At 45.8% G+C, this 21,627-nt stretch overlaps 1 protein-coding gene across 3 annotated transcripts in view; it reads right to left on the bottom strand.

The window, feature by feature from the left end:
• DLGAP4 (DLG associated protein 4) overlaps positions 1-21,627 on the bottom strand; it is a 367,380-nt gene that overhangs the window by 233,570 nt on the left and 112,183 nt on the right. For all 3 annotated transcript variants that reach the window (XM_068263408.1, XM_068263407.1, XM_068263412.1), the window contains exon 2: positions 5,141-5,269. The gene's annotated coding sequence lies outside the window, so the exon portion shown is untranslated. The remainder of the gene's footprint in view (positions 1-5,140; positions 5,270-21,627) is intronic.

The following is a 21,627-nucleotide window of genomic DNA, read 5'->3' as shown; positions in this document are numbered from 1 at the left end:
CCACCCTCACTGCCTAACACTAACCTCTCCACCCCTACTGCTTAACCCTAACCACTCCACCCTCGCTGCCTAACGATAACCACTCCATCCCCACTGCTTAACCCTAACCACTCCACCCTTGCCAAAGCCTAAGACCCCCCAGGGGCCTAAAGGGCGCGGGTGCAGTATGGACGCATTTGCGCTTAGTGGTGAGTGTTCCTTAAACTTCAAGATGGTCCTAAGCAGCAGCAGTGGTCTCGAGGAGGACACAGGAAGCCTCTGGATGCTCCAAAGGTGTCACTCTTCAAAGGTAAGAATCTCATTTTTTTCCATTAGGTTTGCCTTGGGATGCACTGCTAGAAGCTTTGATTTGCTAATCCCAACTCCTCTCTCCTCCTGGGAGGAGTTAATGAAACTATTAGGAGAATGATTTGCTTTCTCAGTGAAAATTATTAATATCTGAAGTAGTCACCACCTTCTTCACCATGAGCATCCTGTTTCCAGGGGGACAATTAAGAAAAAGCTTTAAAATATTTTTAAATTTTAAGAACTCTTTTGTATGCACCATTTTAGGGCCTCCACCCAGAATGTCTTATGGTCCCTCCCCCGCACTAACACATACATAGAGGAAGTTGCTAACAAGGAAAAAATTATCCATGCCCTCTAATACAGGAAGTGGAAGAAATTGAGCCCGTGAAACAAAGTAGCTGCAGACAGTGGCGGCTTCAGCTTCAGATTTTTTTAGGGGGGCACAATGGCTAGCTGGTGGGGCCACTGCGGCACATGACAAGGAAAATATATACCCAGCAATAATCTATTACATATGCCTCAATTGGATAATAAGCGCTCTGCATATAGAACTCAGCCAAATTTGTAACTTGGCAACAGAGAGCGCACCACCTGCACTCACTATGGTCTGTATCAGATGCATACTTCTTATGTGAATTAAACTGTTTGTATCAGACTCCATCTAATATTTAGAGCACTGGAACCCTCTCCCTTATTGAATAATCTATTACAGTGTGTAAAGTATATTCAACACATATTACATGCTGTGCACTATGCGGCCTCGTACATTTTTAGCGAGGGAAGGGGAGAGTTACAGAAATCGCAACTGGTCAACACAGAAAGGATCACATTGGGAGCCCAATGCATTGCAAGGCAGAAATGTATAAACTATAAAGTGGCAGAATTGTTTATCATCCACTTTGCCTGTGGATAGAGCAAGAGGGGCACTATGGCGAAAAATTGTAAAATTTAAAATATGTGCAAACATAAAGAAATAAGAAGTATGTTTTTTTCAGAGTAAAATGAGCCATAAATTACTTTTTCCTATGTTGCTGTCACTTACAGTAGGAGTAGGTAGTAGAAATGTGACAGAAGTGACAGGTTTTGGACTAGTCCATCTCTTCATAGGAGATTCTCAGCAAGGCTTTTATTCTTAATAAAGATATTCCCTAAAAAGGATTTAAACAATGATGCTGGACAGCTTCCCTGCTCGCTACACAGTTTTTTGGCAGTTGGACAGAGCAACTGCCATTCACTAAATGCTTCTGAAAATAAATAAATCCCTGAGAATCCCCTATGAAGAGATGGACTAGTTAAAAACCTGTCGGTTCTGTAAGATTTCTACTGCCTACTGTGACAGCAACATAGGGGAAAAGTAATTTATGGCTCATTTTACTCTGGAAAAAATGTACTTCTTATTTGTATATGTTTGCACATATTTTAAATTTTACAATTTATCGCTGTAGTGCCCCTTTAAGACAGGGCTCCAGGAAGAGCAATACATTTCAAGCCTTCAGGTTTAACTGTTAAAGTGGCCCTGAACTCTTACACAGGACAGAATGAAAACAGAGAGAAATGCACCCTGTATGTATCTAGAGAGTTTAGCCTGTTTAATTCACCCTCATTTGTGTCTTATCACAAGTTGTAATTTGAGTTGTCCCCCGTGTCACATGACTGTCATGGCAGAGATGGCAGATAAGCTCATTTGAAAAGCACAGGATGTCAACAATATGTCTGCTTCCATGAATCAGGATGTAGAAACAGTGCAGGTTGATTATAGGATTTGTATCAGCTGCAACAAATAAATGTTTTTGTTTAAAGGTTATTATGCTGTTGCGCACATTTTAGAGCAGAGAGGACATTTTGAGTTCAGGTCTGCTTTAAAGGGTGCTCGAGCAAGTTGGAGGATCTTAGAACTTATCTTTTATCTGCAGGCCACACCAATGTTATCAGACAGCTTTGAGGTCCCCAGATACCATAATTATGCAGTTGGGTCCCCTAGATCAAAATTCCCCAACCCTGTCCCCAAGGCACACCAACAGTACATGTTTTGCAGAGAACCACAAACATTTACAGTTGAGGTAATTAGTGTCTCAGCAGAGCTGATTAACCACTTCAGTACCAGCAGCCTCTGCCCCCTTAAGGAGCAGAGGCTGCTGGTACAGTAAAACGGCCGCTCTGTCCCCTCATATAGACGGTAGGGTGAGCAAATATCAGCGGGGACAGAGCAGCGAGAGCGTCGTGATCGGCAGTAAATGGCGGATACGCACCACGGTCAATGTGACGCGGGGCGCAGCACCACCTGCTGGACGTAGATCCGTACTACGTCAGTCCGGATTCGGTTAACCGCTGTGGATTTCCACAAAACATGCACTGTTTGTGGGCCTTGAGGACAGGGTTGGGGAACTCTGCCCTAGATGCAAGAATGTAATAGTTACTATAAGTTAAGTAGTCACATGCCTCCAGATCAGCCTTTCTCAACCTTTTTACCCTGGAGGAACCCTGAAAATAACTTTTGGATCTCGAGGAACCCCTGCAAACAATTTTTGGATCTCGAGGAACCCCTGCATTTATTTTGCAGGAGGTATGGTCTTTAAAAGTATGTGTAGCTGTTTATTTCACTACTCCCTATTACACTGCCACTCATACTGTCTCCTGAGCCCCCAATTTAGCGCTTCTTGTTGAAGTACCACCTATTATAATGTGCTCTATTATACTTCCCCCAAGATAGGGGGAAATGCCAAGGAACCCTGGTGGAGAAAGCCTGCTCCAGACAAAAGAATCAAATACTGCAGTCACCTAAAATATAACATAAAAGCCTCTAAATAAAATAATCAAGTATTTACATGCCTGCAGATAAAATAATCAAGTAGCCATGTGCTTCAAGATAGAATAAGTAGCCAGGTGCCACCATATACACCAGGGGAGTCAAACTCAAATGCAAAGTGGGCTGACATTAAACACTGGGACCAAATTGTAGGCCAATCTCAATGTCTAGTGGCTATTAGACACTAGGGCACCTTACAAAGTTCCCTGGTGTCTAATAATTCCCTTACATCTCCTATAGAGTTCTCTGGTGTCTAACGCCCCCTCTCCCCCCTGTACAGATTCCTGGTGCCTACTGACCCCTCCCCCACACAGTTCCCTGGTGTTTACTGGTCCTCCCACCCCTATACAGTTCCCTGGTGTCTAGTGGCGCCTCCCATATACTGCTCCCTGGTGTCTTGTGACCTCCTCCTCCTATATACAGTTCCGTCGTGTCTAGTACTTTTCCCCTTCTCCCCATGTTCTAGGGCTTCACCTCCAATATAGCTTTTTTTGGTGGACTAGAGTGGGCCAAACATAATGCATAGTGTGGAAACCACCTGAGGGCCAAATCTGATGGCTCTGAGGGCCAGATTTGGCCCGCGGGCTAGAGTTTGACATGTATAATATACACACATTAAGTAGCCCTGTGGCTCCAGATACAACAATTAGGTAGCTACGTTCTCCCAGATAAAATAATTAAGTAATCATGTGCCCCTTGATATAAGTCTTAGGTAGCTTGACTGCCCTCAGCCTTCCACTTAGCTGTATTAGTTTGCCCTGGCCTACCAGTATTAGGAAGTCATGTAGGACTCCCTTACTCCATAGAAGTATTAGGTAGCCAGGTGTGCCCCTAGATAGTATTATTAGGTAGTCAGATGTGTACCCCAAGTTAGATTAGGTAGTCAGAGGTACCCCCGCAAGTATTAGGTAGCTAGTGGTACCCACAAGTATTAGGCAGCAACAGGTAGCCCTCCAGCATTATCCAGATGTACACCCCTAGTAATAGGTAGCCAGAGGTGCTCCCAAATATTAGGAAGCCAGAAGTGCCCTGTAGTAGGTCTCCCCCTTCCACCCTCATGGGTAGCAGATGTGCACATTCCTCACTGTAGGTAGCAGATGCCCCCCACCTCCAGTATAGGTAGCAAATGTCCCCTTACCCCTCACCCCAAAATGGGTAGCCATATGTGCCCCTAGTATTTGGTGCCCCCCCCCATATATGGAGCTGAAGTATAACCAGTATTAGGTGCCCCCCCAATAGGTGGCAGATGTGCCCTTAGTTTTAAATAGGTGGCACCCCTCACACACACACTATAGATAGCCAGATGTGCCTCCAGTATTAGGTAGCTCCCCCTTCCACTCAGTACAGGTAGCCATATGTGCTCCTAGTATCAGGTAGCCCCCCACCTACTCAGTATATGTAGCCAGATGTGCCCCCCTCCCCAGTATAAAGTAGCCCTCCCACTTAACCAGTATAGGTAGCTAGCTGTTCCCCCAGTATTAGGTCACCCCCCCCCCACACACACACACACACACACACACACAATATGCAGAGTTGCGAGCAGAGCATGCAGGGGAAAAGTACTCACCATTTGGCACTGGGATATTTCTTCAGTCATGTCTAGTGTCCCCTCTCAATAACTCCTACAAGGAATCACGTAATGAGAGACGCACATCTGAAAGGCACTTGCTGAAGAAAATTCCTGGCACCGAGTGGTAAGCACCTTCTTCTGCATGCGGGGGAGGGCAGCACTAGAGGAGGCACAGCAATCACCAAGGGAACATGCACCCCATGGCCCCAGTGTTTCACTGCCACTGGCTACATATCTTTTAGCTGGCAGCTGGAAGAGAGTGTATCTAGACTGCCATGCCTTTTCCCCTCCACTTAGCCTCAGGGGAAGGAGGCAATGTCAGGCTGCCCCTGATACTTCCTTCTCTAGGTCCTATCTGAAGAGCTGGGCCACCATTGTCCCTCTACAAGAAACAATGCAGACAATGGATGAATTTGATTAGGTGATTGATTAGTAGGTCTGATCATGAAGAATGGTTATGAATATAGAATAAATACCTTTATCTTTAGTGAGGAACTTCCTGTTCCGTGATTACTAGCTGGCCTCCTGTGAATTCCCCCTCTGCACTGAGGGTAAAGTGCAGTCACATCACATGCTTCTCCATGAGTTATCCTCGCAGAGAGTTTCTGTAGAATAAATTGACCTAGTTAGGAATATCGAGTTGTCTGAAAGCATTCTTTTTGAATTCAAAGTAATCCTGAGTTGGTACAGAAAGATAAACTTTATTTGTGAATGTGAACTGTCTTCTAAGCAAAGAGACCAATCAACTTAACCATAGTCTCAAGTTCTACCTAGGATTCCCACATTCTAAGTACATTAAAGGATACCTTAGCGCAAACAAAAAAAAAATTAAAACGGGGGTAGCAGGTATGTGTAGTGGGCTCTCCTCACCACCATGGCAGATTCCTAAAGGAATACTGAGGTGAAAATAAATCAAAGAGTTAAATAATTGTATCTACCCTCCTCCTACTAAAAATGACCTTTTTTGGCTAACCCACAGTTTTATTTTATATATACTTTTTAAAGGGGCACTACAGCGAAAAACTGTAGAATTGAAAATATGTGCAAACATATACAAATAAGAAGTACATTTTTTCCAGAGTAAAATGAGCCATAAATTACTTTTCTCCTATGTTGCTGTCACTTACAGTAGGTAGTAGAAATCTGACAGAAGTGACAGGTTTTGGACTAGTCCATCTCTTCATAGGGGATTCTCAGCAAGGCTTTTATTCCTTATAAAGATATTACCGAAAAAGGATTTAAACAATGATGCTGGCCAGCTTCCCCGCTCCCTACACAGTTTTTTGGCAGTTGGACAGAGCAACTGCCATTCACTGAGTGCTTTTGAAAATAAATATATCCCTGAGAATCCCCTATAAAGAGATGGACTAGTCCAAAACCTGTCACTTCTGTCAGATTTCTACTACCTACTGTAAGTGACAGCAACATAGGAGAAAAGTAATTTATGGCTCATTTTACTCTGGAAAAAAATGTACTTCTTATTTGTATATGTTTGCACATATTTTAAATTTTACAGTTTTTTGCTGTAGTGCCCCTTTCAGTTTTTACTGTTTCATTGTCTTTGCTCAATGACACATTCATGGGAAGTATACCAGAGCTAAAATCTTTGAACTATTGACCTTTTTTTATCCAATTTTTGTTCAGATAAGATTTTATGTCATATAGTAACTGCTGCCATTATGTACCCCATAAAATAAATGAAGCCAAAAGCATAATGCGTGCAGCCATTGGGATAAATGTAAGCAGTTATCTGTGCTGCCCTGTGTATACAGTATCACTCATGCCCCTTTTCTGCATCATTCACGCCCCTCTCCGCCTCACCAAGCTCGCTCCCAAGAGTTCTGGATAAGCATTTTGACGCTGACGGGACGCTTATCTCAGAGGAACTTCAGCGCCATTTTCAAAATGGAGGTAACGGATTTCAGAAAAAGCAGCGCCCAAATGGAACGTTAAAAGATGCCCAATGGGGTCAGCAGGGGTTGAGTATTATGTACATATCTTTATTTTACACGTTTGTTTCAGATCAGTTGTCCTTTATGCCTGGCAGACACCATGCAATTTCTCATCACTTTTTGGTTTGAATCGATCATTTCTTTCATTTTTCTGATTAATTTTGTTAAGTGATCGGAAAATCAATTTGGAAATCAGATCGGACCTGTTGGAAATTATCTATTCGACTCCAAATCTGACAGGAAATTGCATGGTGTGTACCAGGTATTCAACAAAAAACAGCATGAGATTTACGTCATATGCAATCTGGTGTGCTATGCACTGCTCACTCTGTGATGCACCTAACTGACCTCACATACTCAGATCAGCTCCAGCTAATGTGAACAGGACTCTCATGAGATCCCATACCTATCCGACCAGTATTTTAAAGCTAAGAGTCAATAAAAACACACAGTGGAGTTGTAATATTTTATTGTGAAGTCTTCTGAGTTCTCCTCTGGGACCCTCATCTCCATCAACAACCTTGATTATAGTTTGACTCCTGTTTAATTGATAGAAGGTTTTTCCCTTGGATGCTTTCAGTCTTCCATGCTTGAATTGCCTCTGCAGGAGGTCCATCCTCTTCAAGCTCATCCACTTGGTTAACAGCATGATGCCAGCTCCTCCTCTTTTTATAGATATAGACAGAACATGCAGCGGACTGACACGGCCAGGTCTATAAATAACCGAGGAGTTGATAGTTGATTGGAAGATCTTGAAGAAGATGGACCTCCTGCAGAGACTTCAAGCAAGTAAGAAGACTGAAAGTAACATGGGGGTTGATGCATCAAAAGCTAGTAATACTGTGGTGCACACATAGCTTCCCCTAAATTGGCCCTAAACTATGATACATGCACAAGATACATACAAAGAAATATGACTATGGTAGGGACTAGATTGTGAGCCCCTCTGAGGGACAGTTCGTGACAAGACAATATACTCTGTACAGCGCTGCGTAATATGTCAGCACTATATAAATACTTAAATAAATAAAAATAAATAAAAGAAATAGTGCACGGTAATATTACCTTCACTTCCGCCTGCAAATAATGCTAGTTGCATGATTAACGTAACTCGCAGTACTCGAGTAGTGCAACTGTTGCTACTGTAACGTGCGTTACTAACAGTAACGCTCATTAGTAACGTGTTACCATAGCAACGGCTACTCGCGTACTGCAGGTGGAAGTGAAGGTAATATTGCCGTGTGCTATGTGTGCACTGCAGTATTACCGGCTTTTGATGAATCAACTCCATGAAGAGAAGCTTTCTATCAACACAACAAAAAGAAACCAAAGCTGCTGATGGGGATGTGAGGTCCTGGAGAAGATCCACTAGAGACTTCAGATTACCACAGTATATTAAAACAACCTGCGCTAGTCTATTTACTTTGATACACTAGGCTAGGCCAATATGTCAGGAGAGTCCTATACACATTAGACAGAGCGTGAGTCCTTTTCTTACTACGCCAAAATCAGGGCAATAGGATTGCATCATAAACACACCTATTGCTGGGCCCTCCCCACGAGGTACAGGGATTTGTCCTAAGAGCCCAGTACCCACCAGTGGTGGAAACAGAGCCCTGGCAATGGAGGGCAGCTACGCTGCCCCTCTATTTCTAATCCATGCCCCTGTGCCTTTTTATGGGGGAGGTGCTATAATGCTATTAAAATATTTACATCTGAGCTGCAGGAAAATTTACTTAACTTTAATATAAAGAAAATACAGTGCTGCTGTGCATTATCACTGAAGGCCTGCTCAATGGTGTATATATGTAATTGTTGCCCGGTCAGTTGGGCACAGAGTGAGGCGAATGACGGCGCACTCTGCTGCAGCTTAAATTCTGGGTGGCAATACATCCGATTCCCCTCCGAGTCATAACAACTCAGAGGGTGAATTAGTGTAGTATGGATACAGAGGCGCCTAAAGGATAATATAATCGAAAAAGTTTAAAACATGAGGAGGCAGTGGTGGACTTACTTCCTCCAAGCAGACACAAAAATTGCCAATGTGTTTGCCAAATACAACAAGTTTATTTAAATACTCCAGGGAACCATGCAACGCATTTCGCAGGTTTGATCCCACTTCACAGGCAATAACAATGGAGCAATACCATATGTGGTCAGTAGAAGAGCCAGGCAACTCCGTGATTTAATTCGGGTAATTACATTAAAAATCCCAAAGCACTGCTATAGATGTAATAACAGTAGGTCAGGTGCTACGCAGCTGTGAGCATGCGCCAAAATGGCCTGTACAATGCTCAATGCAAGTCAGGTCTTATCTTAAGTCTCTAAGTCCCACATTAGCAGTGACTGTAGATTAGAGATGGCCCGAACCTCCCATTTTTGGTTCGCGAACCGGGTTCACAAACTTCCACAAAAATTCGGTTCGCGCAAACTTTCGCGAACCGCAATAGACTTCAATGGGGAGGCGACCTTTGAAAACTAGAAACACTTATGCTGGCCAGGAAAGTGATGGAAAAGAAGTTTCAAGGGGTCTAACACCTGGAGGGGGCATGGCGGAGTAGGATAGATGCCAAAAGTCCCTGGGAAAAATCTGGATTTGATGCAAAGCAGCGTTTTAAGGGCAGAAATCACATTGAATGCTAAATTGCAGGCCTAAAGTGCTTTAAAACATCTTGCATGTGTATACATCAATCAGGGAGTGTAATTAGAGTACTGCTTTACACTGACACACCAAACTCACTGTGTAACGCACCGCAAACAGCTGTTTGTGTAGTAACGGCCGTGCTGGACTGGTGCGCACCATGGCGAGATTGCTCTTCCTTAGTGATATCAGGTAATGTCTGACTGCCTTATCAACTTTCGATGGTTCTTTCTCTACCATTGTTAAATCTTACATCTATTTTTTTTAAATTACATTTTCTGCTGGCTGTTCAGTACCTGCAACGAGAATCTGTTATGGAGGGCAAGTCTTCCATTGTGAGTGACCACGGGTAATGGACGGGGAATCAGGGTTCGATTCCGGTCTGGAGTGGGAGCCTGAGAACTGGCTATCACCACCACACATCCAAGTAAGGACCCATTTGCTGTATAAGTAATGTACCTGCCCTGACCGTGCTTTGCAGACCAGGCATCTGTGGTCAGATGGACCCTTGACCCAGCGCTGTATGCCAGAGATGACACCACTTGCCTTTAACGAGAATCTGTTATGGAGGGCAAGTCGGCCATCCATTCAACTGTGTGAAACTTTTGATGGTACTTTCTCAGTAGCATGGTGACCACGGGTAATGGCCGGGGAATCCTAGTTCGATTCCGGTCCGGAGTGGGAGCCTAAGAAACGGCTACCACCACCACACATCCAAGGAAGGCAGCAGGCACGCTGTGGGCAAAGGAGCAGGAACGGCTACCACACATCCAAGGAAGGCAGCAGGCATGGCATGCACATCCCGAGGTAGTGAACAAAAATAACAATATAGGAGGACTTTCGATGCCCTGCTGTATATGAGATGAATCAACTTTAAATCCTTTAACGAGAATCTGTTATGGAGGGCAAGTTTGCCATCCATTCAAATGAAAGGTATGCACTGACTGCCAAGTATAATACAGTGTGCAGTCAAAGATGCAGTGAAAGGTATGCGTGACTGCAAACAGCTGTGTGTGTAGTGACGGCTGTGCTGGACTGGTGCGCACCATGACGAGAGTGCAGGTGATATCGGCTTTCCAGCCCATATGGTCGCTGTGCTGAGGTAGCTGAATGACAGAACAGTGACTGTCCAGCTGATCAAATTTGGTCTGTCCACAATGAAGCAACGAATTTAGACACTCAGACAGCCGGCGGTCATTGTTTCATTGTGATACGCAAGCCCCTTCACCACGGCAAGGTAATGATCATGAAGGGTAATTGGCACATGTACATGCCTTTTGTTTTGTTGTTGCAGCTGCAGTGCAGCCAGAAAAATTAGGCAGGCATGTACACGCACCAGAAAAATTATTATAGCGGCCGCTGCTAGCAGCGGCCTTACAAATTCAGGAATCCACCTGGAGTCCTAGACCCTGTTGGTGGTGGCGGAGAAGGCAGTCAAGCGGCCTGGGGGCAGAGATGCTGTGTGGGGAGCGACTTAGTCTTGGGGCAGGCAGTCACACAGCGTGCAGGCAGAGATGCTGTGTGTGGGGACCAGGGCCGCCATCAGAAATTTTGAGGCCCCTCACACATCACAAGGCCTGGGCCCACCCCTCCCTGGGCCCACCCACTGTGCCCGCCCACTAGCCACCCCACCCCTGTGTTAGTGCGCTGCGGCGAAAAAAGGGGAATGGCTCTGACACTGAAGAAAGCGGCATTCACAGAGTGACGCGACAAAAAGTGGGCGTGACAATGGCATGTTGTGGGTGGAGCCAAATACTAGCAAAATACAGGGAGTCTCCGGTTAACAAATGAGATAGGGACTTGTAGGTCCATTCTTATCCTTTATCCATTCTCTTTTGTCCCCCTCTCTTCTTTCTGTGCCTCTTTTGTCCCCTCTGTGTGACCTCATGTTCCTGTCTCATCTCTTTTCTCTCTGTGCCTCTTTTGTCCGCCTCTCTTCCCCCTGTGCCTCTTTTATCCCCCTGTGTTACCTCTTGTCCCCTTCTGTCTCAGCTCGTCCCCCTGCCCTATCCAGGTATAGGTGCCCCCAGTATAGGTATCCAGGAATAGATGCACCCAGTATAGGTAGCCAGGTATAGGTTCCCCCAGTATAAGTAGCCAGTTATAGGTGGTGCCCCAGTATAGGTAGCCTGGTGTAGATGCCCCTAGTATAGGTAGCCTGGTATAGCTGGTGCCCCAGTATAGGCCAGCAAGATACAGGTGCCAACAGTATAGGTATTCAACTATAGATGGTGCACCGATATAGGTAGCCTGGTATAGTTGCCCCCAGTATAGGTAGCCTGTTATGGGTGGTGCACCACTATAGGTTAGCCAGGTACAGGTGCCCCCAGTATAGGTAGCAAGCTATAGGTGCCCCAGTATGAGTAGCCAAGTATAGGTGGTACCCCAGTATAGGTAGCCAGGTACAGGTGGTGCCCCAGTGTATTTAGCTAGGTATAGGTGGTTCCATCCCCAGTATTGGTAGCCAGGTATAGGTGGTGGCCCAGAATAGGTAGCCTGTAGCCAGTTATAGGTGGTGCCCCAGTATAGAATGTCCGCTGTAGCGGGCTCACTCATCTGTTCCCCACGTTCAAGCACTGATGTCACTCTTCTCTCAGTGCTGGATTGCGGTGTGATGATTAGTGAGCCACAGGCCTACAGCCAGCACATGCAGCCCTTCCAGCGCTTTTGGGGATGCCAAGGGCCCCCAGAAGCCCTGGGCCCCTCACTGCAGTGTCAGTTGTCCCCCCCTGATGGCTGCCCTGGTGGGGACTGACTTAGTCTTCGGGCAGGCCTGAGCGTGCTTTGCAGACCAGGCATCCATGGTCAGATGGACCCTTGACCCAACGCTGTGTGCCAGAGATGTCACCACTTGCCTTTCAACATCACGGTTCAGTTTAGGTATCACCTTTTTTGAAAAAAAATTGCGGCATGGTATCTTCCACTGCGGTGTGTGGCTTTGCTTTTGTGTGCTGCTTTTCCTCAGGTGGTCATCCCATTGCAGTTTATGCTTTGTAATCATGTGCCTTCGTAAGGTAGTTGTCCCTACACGGGTTTTGGTCTTTCCATGGCTCAATTTTTGGTGGCAGAGAGTACAGATGGCATTGCTCTCATCTGAGGCAAACACACAAAAAAATGTTCAAACCGCTGAGCCCTGGGGTGATGGCACTTTGGGGGTGGCGGCCGACTGAGTGTTAAGTGGGGGGCCAGAATCAGAGCAGGAGGAGGAAGATATGTCACGCTTCCGTGCGGAAGCTGAGAAAGATGAGGTGTTCTGTGTTAAGTAGTCAACTACGTCCTGACAATATTGGGGGTTGATGGCACGTGCCTTCTTCTGAACACTGTACTTTGGTCGAGGGCCGCACAAAATCACAACAGCGTGACCTCGAACAGACCTGCCAGGTGGCCTGCCTCTGCCTTTTGTTTTGTCCATATTGGGGGAGGTGAAGTGAAAGGTATGCACTGACTTGACTAATACAAAGTGCAGTCACACAGGTGCAGTTAACAGGTATGCACCGAGTTGTATATCACACTGTGTGCACTCACGTGGGTAAGTGGGTGCACTGAACACAACAGGTAGGTATATGCAGTGATGGGTATTACAATGTGCACATGTCACACACAGACAGGTACCGGACAGGCACAGTGACACTGCGTGCGCTCACGTAGGTAGGTAGGTAGGTGCACTGACTGAAGTGAAAAACAGGTAGGTATATGCAGTAATGGGTATTACAATGTGCACCTGTCACACACACAGGTAGTCACTGAATGTGCTGGGCCTGGCAGTGGCACACACAGTAGGAATTACCAAGGCTGTCTATACAACACAAGTGTCAGTGGGACACACACACACAAAAAAAAAAGATCACAAGAACAAGATTAGCTCTCAAAAGAGCTGTTGAGGGGTGCTTTTTTAGCAATAAGAATCAGCAAGGAGCAAGCTAACAAGCCTACAAGAGCCTAACTAAGCTTTCCCTATGAGAGTCTGCAGCAGTTTTCTCTTCTCTAATTACTGCAGGCACACGAGTGAGTCCAAAGCCTGACGCTGCCTGCCTTTTATAAGGGGGGGAGTGGCTCCAGGAGGGAGTGTAGTCTGATTGGCTACAATGTGCCTGCTGACTGTGATGTAGAGGGTCAAAGTTGACCCTCATGATGCACTATGGGGGCGAACCAAACTTTGAAAAAAGTTTGCGGTTCTCCGCGATCGCAAACTCCGGAGGTTTGCCAGGAACCGTTCGCCGGCAAACCGTTTGGGCCATCTCTACTGTAGATGCGTAATAAATTAATAAAGAACTTCAGTTTATATGCTAATTTTGTGAATAACTTATGTACACAATTTGTTGCTAAATTAATGCAAGAGTTTGCTTACACTCTTTTTGAATTTGGAGATAGGGCAGAAGAAAAACCCTTAAATGAATGGCATCAAAGAGGTTTGCTGAATCCTTTCTATCTTTTCCTCCCAGATCACAAGTGTTGCCATCATGGCAACAGTTACAGCTATAATTTTAGTCAATATACCTCCCAGAGCACTGCAGCCAACATGCCCAATGTAAAATAAAGGAAGCCATCATGACCCTTTATATAACGCAGACATCATGTCCCCCAGATGCCAAGTGTAGCCATAATGACCCACACAGAATAAATGTATAATGTATAACAAGTGAAGACATTGTGTGCCCCCAACAGAACAACTGCAGTCATCATATCTCTCATAGAAAAATGCAGCCATAATGCTCTCTTAATAACAAGTTAAACCACCAGGCCCTCCATGCTAAAAGCACTGTAAACAGGGGTGTAACAATGGACCCTGCAAGAAATGCAGCCGCAGGGGGGCCCAGAAGCCACAGGGGAACCCATGGGGAGGGGGGGGGGGGAGTTTATTTTCCATGTCCTGAAAGACTAACAACTAAAGGCATACAGAGAAAAAAACTTTCTGTTCTCTGCAGTTGTTCTAATGACTGCATCTGCTCAGCCACTGATAAAGAATCATACAAAGTTTTCCAGACAAAGATTTGTAGACAGTCCCCTATTCAGTGGGCAGCAGGCTCTTGTGTACAGCCCCCAACCTCTCTAACCCTCCCCAAGTGTGGTGTATTGTAGTGATGCTGGAGGAGTCAGCAGAGCCAGTTTTGCTGGGGGACCCAGTGATTTCTAGTTACTCCCCTGACTGTAAATGCATCATGTAACCCAAATACAGGTCAGAGTAAATTGGGCATTACTCTTTCACTGGCTGGGTCTTCTGCAGTGATTCAGATGTCACATCTGATCTTACTTTCTGAGGTGATCTTCAGCCCAGGAGATCCTTCATAAATCAGGCACATTGGCCTCGATTCATAAAAATGTGTTCGGTGAAGTAAATCGGTGCGGGGAAACTCCGCGCTCGGTATTTTAGACTTCTGGGTGGTCATTCATAAAATGTTGCCAGTTGCGATAGCAGAGCGGAGATTTCCCGCTGTAGGCTGGCATTAGGCTGTCAGTAGGCATGCAGAAACACAGGAGCTGGCTGAGTTCCTCAGTGCGCTGCTCTCTCTGCTGCTGCTTGGGAGGTCTGTCCCATTAACTTACATATACTCCGCACGCTTATCGCTACATCCGAGCAAGCGGTATTTCCCGTCCGCATACCGCTTGCTCTAATTTTTATGAATGGACATTTTGTTACATTTTCGCCTAGAATCGCCGAATAAGGCGGTGATTTATCACTCTGCTCCAGAATGTCAGCTCCGCATGCGGAAACAGCCTTTATGAATACACATTTTGTTCAGTTTTCGGTAAAATCGGCTGTTTTCAGCATTTCCGCATGCGGGAATGCTTTATGAATCGAGGCCATTGTCTTCAAACTGCAACTAAATGCAAGATCTGATTGCAGATGAGCACACCTGAATGTTAGCAGAAAGTTCAAAGGTACCATACAGACAACAGGTCAGTTTTAGCAGATGGCTTGTTCTGGGGGACCTTGCATCATCTCCACTCCCCTTCCCCAGAATGGCACTACTACACATGCATCTAGACCTCCTTTATGACCAACTAAAGGTGGCTATACACTGGCACATAGCCACCAGATCTGACCAATAGGTAGAACCCTCTCTGATTCAAATCTGATCAGAGAGGGGTATATTACTGCCATACACTGCGAATAGAATATTAATACATTCCACCTAGAAATATTTTCAAAATCTATGGAACCACCACCACCGCAGGGCCGACTGGCAAGCCCTCCAGGTCTCCCCTATCTAGTGCTCCCCCAGCCCCGTCCATTGGCAGCAGAGTACACTCTGCCACATATATTGAATCTGCTGGGGAAAATTGACAAGTGTATGGGCTGACTGCCTTAGCCTCATAACAGCCTAAGTGACTGTTTTTCACCCTTAAGACCTGCACACACCTGTAACTGATGTTGCCCGTCGGGGATTGGGACCCAATGCCTCTGGCAACATTGCTGGGCCAACATTGTACAGACACAAAATCAGTGTTCTGTTGCTATGCAGGGAGGAAACAGAGGGCCGACAGAGCGGCGTGTGTGGGACGTTACACAACACTCTGTGAAGTAGATCCTCCAGGTGGATCGATTGCAAGATGGCGGTCAGGGGTCAGGGACTATTGCATGCATCCCGGATTATTGGCTGAGATGGTCGTTATTGGCCATCTCAGCCAACTTTAATCAAGTGTGTGTGCGTAGCTTTGTTTCCATAAAGAGTGACTGCTGGTATATGTGTGTAATGTCTAAAACAGTTGATAAGCAGCTGTAGACATTGCCATAGTTGGCCACAGAAATCTGGTAGGTTATATAGTTTTTATCCCAGTTTGTCACTGTCATTCATGCATAAATGGTAAATATGATAACATTCTTCAAAAAGCATCCCTATTGCATTGACAGTAATGTACATTGGGCAGGAAAACTAGAAAAAAAAGTGGTGTCACACTCTAGCACAATTCCATTTGCTTGTCTGTGGTGAGTGGACCTTGACTGGCTGGTGGTCTAAGGTCACTTAGGGTGAAGCAAAAAAAAAAAAAATCGGTATTTTTCTGGAAAGTGGCAAGAGACTCACAGAAACATGGGGAGAACAGAGAAATTCCCCACAGATTAGTGTCCATGATGGGAAGCAGATGCTGGTTCAATGCTATGAGGTGAGAGCATTACCCACAATGCTACCTTTTTATTGCTTATCTTCATTGCAGCACGTTCCCTACAATAAAATAGAACTGATAGCTCCATTGAAGCAAAGGATTCGTGTTTCAACAAAAAAGCACTACTTTCTAAATTTGCCTAGGGCAGACTCAACTTCAAATATAGCCCTGTTCTTTGCCTAAATCTAAAGTATTCATTATTCCCTCAGTTACTTTAGCTGTAATCAGATCTATTAAAATTATTTCAAATATTGTGTTAACGTAAGTTGCACAATCACTCCTGCCTTCAAAAGCATGACTGCACTTTCATCTCCCATGACCAATGACTACAGAGAGGCAGTAAGTCATAATCATGCATGATCGTGACCAGCCAGTCATAATCCTGCAGGAGAACTGATCATATCTACTAAGAACAAAAAAGAACACAAGATATCCTGCCCTGGTCTAGATTTACTCAAGGAAGGATATATACTTTTTTCTGTCTCTAGGCCAACTTTCTTGTTGCTCGTTAACCATGTGCAACAGCCCACTCTCATTCCATGTGCAGCCCTCTCTTCTGTGAGTTACATCCATGTACAGCAGTCCCTGCTATGTACAGTTCTCCAGAGCAGCATCTTCCCTTCTCCATATTTTACTTTCAATGTGCAACCCCCCTTTTCCATTTGCAGACTTCTATTCCATAGTCAGCAACCCCTTTTCCATACCTAGCCACCTCTTGGGCAACAGTCACCCAAGGCCTGGGCCTTTTTTTCTAAGAAACCTGACCCTGGATTCACAAAGGAAAACAAAGTCTACTAACAGATGGCAGAAGTTTATAAGTCTTTCCCAAAATCACAAAAGGATTGACAAACAGAGAAAGCAGAGGTGTAACTTATGGGGGAGCAGTCCATGCAGCTGCAGGGGGCTCAAGTCCATAAATACCCCAACATTCTCACTCTCTCTCCTCTAGAGCAGGTGTTGTTGTCACCACGCTTGTTATGTGTAATAGTCTTACCGTCCTGCGACGAGTCCCGCGGCGTCTCCGGCGGTACTCGCTCGCGTAGTGGGACTCCCACACTGCCGTCCTCCAGTGGCATCCCCGAAACCCCTGCGGCGGTGGTTCAGTGTGGGCGCATGCGCAGTACGTCCAGACGGACGCGCGCAGGGCAGAGCAGCCTTTATAGGCTGAGAAGGCGTGTCTGATGGGGTGTCAGCTGTGATGTTATCAGCTGACACCCTTTTGCAGGAGGTGCTGTTAATTCTGGGGGTGGGCTTTTGCTTTGCCTCTTGGGTACTTAAGGCCAGAGTGCTCACTTGCTCATTGGCCTTGATACTAATCAGTTCACTGGTTATTGGCCCTTAGCTAGTGAGAATTTGTGAGAGCTACATTTCATATATTGCGCATCAGCGCGATATATATGTATTCTAGTCAGTCAGTATTATATATTTGTAATATTGTATATTGATCTGTGTACCGACCTTTGCCTGCCTTTTTTACCTCGAATCTGCCTAGCCCCTTTGTATTGTTGCCATCTGATATCTGTGTATGACTCGGCCTGACTCTGACTTCGCTCCTATTTAATCCTTCCAATATGACTGACATGTGACCTATGTATATGACTCTGCCTGTTATTTGATTATGGTTTTGCCTAGCCCTTCTGTACTGTATCCATCTGCTCTCGTGAACGACCTTGGCCCGTCTCTGACTACGCTTTCTCACTAGTACTGTGTATTGCATTGTCACGCTACATCTCTTCACGCACCAGCGTGATATTATGGGTGGAGGAGTTATGGCAGCGACGGTGGCCACACTTGTTATGCAATGCTTCACGGGGGGGGCATGAGAAGGTGTGAATGTAAAAAAGGTACTATCAAAATTTTGCTGGGGGCTCCATGATTTAAGGTTATGTCCCAGAGAGAAGGCTACTTGCATTATCGTTCATGTGCATTAAAAACAGGAGGCTGAACTACGACTTTAACAGATTTCCTGGACGTCACTTGAAATGTCAGAGGAACTCATCAGTGAGGACTAACGCACATGATGGTTCCCCGTGTGACCACATAGGATGCAAATAGCTAAGGCTTGCTGAGCCTATTACCATAGGTGAAGTACAAGGCTGTATTTAAAGTTGATGCTGCCCCAGGCACATGTAGAAAATAATGTTTATTTTTCTAATCTAATCTTTTTTTCCTGTAGCATTAGTCTTAGCTCTGTTTCATCGCATGGTACATGCTGGTTGGTTTTTCTGCAACATTATAAATGGACCATACAGATTATTTGGCAAAAATAAAAAAAGATAGTTGTTTGTATGTTGTATGAGCTGCAAAGAATCTTGTGACTTCTCTCAGCAGTCCAGGCAAGTGTTTAGAAGACTCCGATAGCACCTGATTATCTGGGTGACAGATATATATGAAGTATAGATGCAGACTTGGGACTCTCCATACAGACAGAGGAGTATCAATAGTTTCAGTATAAAAAAGGTACTGTGTTTTTCAGAATTGAAGAAGCTCCGGACTATAAGACTCACCCAGGTTTAGAGGACTTAAACCAGGGAAAAAACTATACTAAACCTGGGGCATCCATGGTCCAGTGGCATCTTGTAGATGTTCTCCCCCCATTTATTGTGTCTCCCTTGTACCTATTGTGTCCCCCATGTGTCCTCCTGTGCCCTCTTATGTCCCCTGTGCCCTCTGCCCCCCTTGTGTCCTCCTCCACTCCCCTGTGTATGGCGATAGTGAGAAACCTCTCCTCTGCCTCACTGCTCCCCATGTGCTGGCTTCTTCTGATCGCATCATTCCCATTAGGGAGGGCCGTGTGATGTACAGCAACTCACTGTCACCTGTAGTGTTCTCCATTGTGATGCTGACCCCATTCAATGTTTGAAATAGAATGATGCACGGAGTTGCAAGCAGTACATTTATTACCAAAATACCCTGCAGCTCAACACATTAGTGTGAATATTGTTTTCTGTGTAGTGTCTGGACACCATGTGCATCATTGTGTATAACAATGCAACACGACGTAGGTTGTCTGAATGAGCCCAAAATGCTCTGGATGCGCAGAATGGTCCCGTTCATGGGAGCACGACCATGAGTGGTGCATACGCATATACATTTTGGGATATACTCGCCCTATAAGACTACCGCTCTTGACTCTTGGACATTTGTATACTGTACTGTATGTAATGGTGCTATCCAATATAATAAACCCCCTGCGTCCCTGCGTCCATGCTTTTGCGCTGCTGCGCATGTGTGGCACACAGGCGTCCATTGGGACAGGCGGAGGATGGGTGCAGGGGGAGCGCAGGTGACCGCGTGTGCACGCGGGGTGCCGGTGTGCATGCGGCTTGCATGCTGGGTAAGGTGATGGTGAGGTGAGGGGGTCGCGACTAAGCCCTAGCGCCCATTTTAAATGGACGGGCTTAATGCCTAGTACTGTATAAACAGGTACAGATACTGGTGCTGTACTGTTTGTGGTACCCAGTATACAACAACCAATCAATCACAGCAAGCGACGTACCTTACCGGCAGTTGGCTGGTCGTTGTATGCAAAGCTTGCTTGGATCGGTCAGCTATCCCTGTCTCCAAGACTATCAGAGTGGTAGCGTAAACACGCCTCTTTCACCCATCTGGCCCACCCTTGTATACTATTACCTCCTTCTCTGCCTCTCAGATCTCGCACATGCGCACCTGCGCTGCTTCACTGCAGTCCTCAGGAGCAAGATCTGAGAGGCAGAGAAGGAAGTATGGTAATAGAATACAAGGGCGGCGAGAAGGATGAAAGAGGTGTGTTTTTCTGGGCACAGCGCCGCTCTCTCATTTTTCCATTCCCCCCGGGCGTCCCAGACGCCTGCAGCTTGCTCTGCTCTTTACTTACACCATCCCAGTGAGATGCCCCCTCACCTTGTTAAGTCACTTCTTTCCAGGAATGCTGGTGAGTGGATTTTCTTCTACCATACTTGTACAGCACCGCCCTTGCTGCTTTCATATGGTAGCCGCATACGGCAGGGATGCAACCGCAGAAATTTTTGAGCACCCCCCACCGTATGGGGCAACTGCAGATTCTCTAGTTCAGCTCGGAAGTTTCAGCACCGGCCCTAAAAGATGACACCCGGCATATAAGACGACCCCCCGATTTTTTAGAAGATTTTCCTGGGTTCAAAAGTAGTCTTATACGCCTCATTATCCTTTAAGGTACAATTACACATTACCGACATAAACTTATCGATTTTTTTCATCTCTTGCCGAAATCAGTAGATTCGGTACGTTGTGCACCACCTCTGCCATGAATTCAGCATGAGTACAGCTTGACAGCCTGGCAGATCAACTCAGCCGAGCACTTGCTGAGGGCATTGTTCTCTTCACTCACTCCACCCATTGTATAATGCTCCTTATGCACGGCTCCATGCACCCCTCTCCGTTGCATAGTCACAGAACTGGAGACTGTTGCAACACATCTGTACAGCCTTGTCCCTAAAGGTTTTAAAGTATTTAATAGCATGTGACTAGCTCCGCTGGGGTTGATGGAGAAGTAAGGCATGATTGCAGGAGAAGAGTAGCAGCACTAGAGCAGGTATATATATATATGTGTGCATGTATGTGTATATATGTACGTGTGTGTATGCATGTATGTATGTATGTGTGTATACGTGTATATTCATGTATGTGTATGCATGCATGTATGTATGTATGTGCATGTACGTACGTATGTTCCATATTTTTTGGACTATAAGACGCACCTTTTCTCTCCCAAAAGTAGGAAGACAAAGTCCCTGAGTTTTATACTCCAAATACAGTGAGTCCCCAGCTTATGAACGCCTGCCGATATGAACAGCCGACATGCCGCGATGTCCGAGACTCCCTGTATTGTCCCCGGGGTCCCTCCGCACTCCTCCACTCCGCCTGTGTAAATGTCATTTAGTGGCGGTAACCACGTGTATCTCTAGCCTAATCCTGAGAGCCCGCAGCGACCAGCTGCTGTCCTCCTCCATGTCATTTGTGGCCTCCAGCACTCTTCCGCTCCCCCTGTGTAAATGTAATTAAGCAGTGCTAGCCATGTGAATCTCTAACCTCATCCTGGGAGCCCACGGCGATCGGCTGCTTCAGCTTGCTCACTCCTCCCCCTAGAGCCAGGTCACATGTGAAATGATGCAACCAGGAAGTGCCGACACTAGGGGGAAGTTGTTACACAGGGGGAGCAAAGGAATGCAGGGGAGCAGGAGGACAAGAGGAGGACACCAAGGGCGACAGGAGGACACAAAGGGTACCAGGAGGAGGACACAAGAAG

This window comes from Hyperolius riggenbachi, chromosome 12 (assembly GCF_040937935.1).
Source record: "Hyperolius riggenbachi isolate aHypRig1 chromosome 12, aHypRig1.pri, whole genome shotgun sequence".
Taxonomy (NCBI): domain Eukaryota; kingdom Metazoa; phylum Chordata; class Amphibia; order Anura; family Hyperoliidae; genus Hyperolius; species Hyperolius riggenbachi.
This window is presented reverse-complemented; position numbering and strand designations above follow the sequence as displayed.